Below are 2,693 nucleotides of genomic sequence, written 5' to 3' on the forward strand. Positions count from 1 at the left end.
ATAAGAAGCCTAGAACATTTCTTTGTGCTCATATGAAACCTACATGTAGATCAAGAAGCAATTTTCTGAACAGAACAAGGGATGGTTCAAAAACAGGAAAGGTGCGGGTCAGGGTTGTATCCTTTCTCTATACTTACTCAGTCTGTACACTGAGCAAATCATTCAAGAAGTTGGACTTAGTCAGGAAGACTATGGCATCAGGATTGGAGAAAACCTCATCAAGCCTTATGCTTGCAGAGAGTGAAAAAGATTTGAAGCACTTACAAAGATCAAAGGCTACAGACTACAATATGGATTATTTCTCAACAGTAAAAAAACAAAAATCTTCACCACTGGACCAAGAGGCAACATCACGATAGATGAAGAAAAGATTGAAGTTGACAGCTTCATTTTACCTGTATCAACTATCAACACCCAATTGCAGCAGCAGTCAGGATATCAAAAGATGTGTTACACTGGGGAAATGTGCTCTCCGGGAACTCTTTAAAAAGAGATTGCTAGAGAGCAAAGATGTCAGTTTATTGGCCAACATGCACTTGATCTAAGCTATGATATTTTCAATTGCCTCCCATGCATCTAAAAATTTTAAAACAAAGAAAGAAGATAAAATTGTATGTCTTGGCAGGAGTGCAGCAATGCATGGTGCTCTATGGAGATGAAGATGGTGGTGAAACTTAGTCTTTCATACTTTCTTGTCAGGGGACCAGTCCTCAGAAAAAGAAATCATGTTGGGAAAGGTAAAAAGTCAGAGAAAAAGAAAAAAGATCTTCAATGAGGTTGATTGACATAGTGACTAACACTGGGCTAAGCAATTGTGAAGATGATGCAGGATAGGCAAGGCTCCAGTCACTTGTTCATAGGGTAGCTCTGAGTCAATTCAGCAGCACCTACCTGCAGCAGTAAAAGGCGCTTGACTACTGTCAAGAACTGTCTATATGAGATAACATGGAACTCTTGCGCTCTATGATTAAGGAATTGTGCTGCCAACCCAAAGGTGAGAGGTTCAAATCCACCAGCTGCATCTTTGACAGAAATCACTTCCAGTACAATCTATCACCCCAGAAAACCCAATGGAGGGTCAGCTATAAGTTGGTTCCATCGTGACAGCAGTGAAATTCAAGGGACAACTGTAACTCCAAAGATTATGTAAGAACCTTAAACAATGCATGTTAGTGGGGGAGGAACAACTTATAAAAGGGATGTGATGGTTAAAACCCAAAGAAAGTCATCAGTGTCTGTGACTTATACATGAAATTATTGAATCGGTGTGTGCCTTGATGTGTATATTGTCAACAACAAGAGTTTGTTGTTGTTTTTTAAAGACACTCTTCAGAATCATAGAAATGATAATGTTATCAGTCTTAGTAAAGCATAGACATAAACCTCATGTGATAGTAGACTGTCTAGGTTGCAGGGTGTTCTAGGTTGGCTCTAGGCTGACTTGACAGCTCCTAAGCACAACAATCTTTAGAAAAGGAGATCATCAGGTCTTCCTCTCAGGAAGCTCCTAGGTGTGTCTGAGTTGCCAATTGTTCCATAAGCAGCCCAACTCTTAACTGTTGTGGGGCCACCAGGGTGTTCAAGTTGTGAATGCTGAACATCTATTATACTGTGCAGTTTAGACTGAGAAAAAGAAAGTGGCTGTTAAGAATTTCTGTGAAAAGACCTCAAAAAGCAAAGGACTGCTAGGTTTTTAAGTGAATAACTTCTCCACCCCTCTTAATGCAAGGAAACAGCTCATTCTTTCTTATGGGCTTTTAAAAAAATGATTTTGTATTGGTTGAAATATCCCATTTGCTGGTATATATTACAGAGGGAAAGTGTGAGGTCCAGATGAATAAAGTAGCATGCGATTGGGAGTTCTGGAGCAAAGTGAAACCCAACAAATCACTTTCACAATAAAATAATCCAACAGTGGTAGGTTATAATGTGCCATGCAGTGCTCACCAAGAGAAATAAATCCCTGGTTTGGCTGGGACCAGCCAAGCTGACCTCACTGTCTGCTCCATTTGACCAGCAGTTAATAATGTCAGCTTAGTTTCCTTCACTTTCACTTATGTCAGTTATGTCTCGCCAGACCACAATAAATTCCGTTAGACACCACAAAGCAAGTCTTCATCTTTACCAGCTGAAAGGACAATATGCCAATCCACTGCTAGGGAGTGGTAACACTTTAACAAATAATTGGTCCTTACATGAGTTTCTCCTACTGTCTAGCTCAGCTGTTTTTGGTTATTGTCAGTGATGTCATGTCAATTCTGATTTATTTAGTCCAAGACTAAAGTACATTATTTTAAAATAAGTTTTTTAATTTTATACAGGTTTACTTACAAAGTTCATATACATTGTTTTCCACACTGGATCTTTCCCCTTTCCTTTACCCACCCTTCCCTCCACCCATCAAATTGTGGGACCCTATGGTTACCTTCCTGCCCATTCCACACCTCTCTGCTTCTCCCCTTCCCCCCAAAGCATATTTTAAAGTCTTAGAATATAGACCCTGCTGATATTGCCACCTATTTCCTTGTACTTTTTTTTTGGGGGGGAATGAAAGTAAATTTAAATATATATATATATAAACTTTATGCAGAACAGATTATCCAGGAGGCTGGGTTGTATGAGGAGAAGGGTAGAGTCAGAACTGGTGGAAAATCCATCAACAATCTGCATTATGCAGATGACACAACCCTGCT

This window comes from Elephantulus edwardii, unplaced genomic scaffold, assembly GCF_000299155.1.
Source record: "Elephantulus edwardii isolate Elephantulus edwardi_28Jun2011 unplaced genomic scaffold, EleEdw1.0 scaffold00031, whole genome shotgun sequence".
In the NCBI taxonomy this organism is placed as follows: Eukaryota; Metazoa; Chordata; class Mammalia; order Macroscelidea; family Macroscelididae; genus Elephantulus; species Elephantulus edwardii.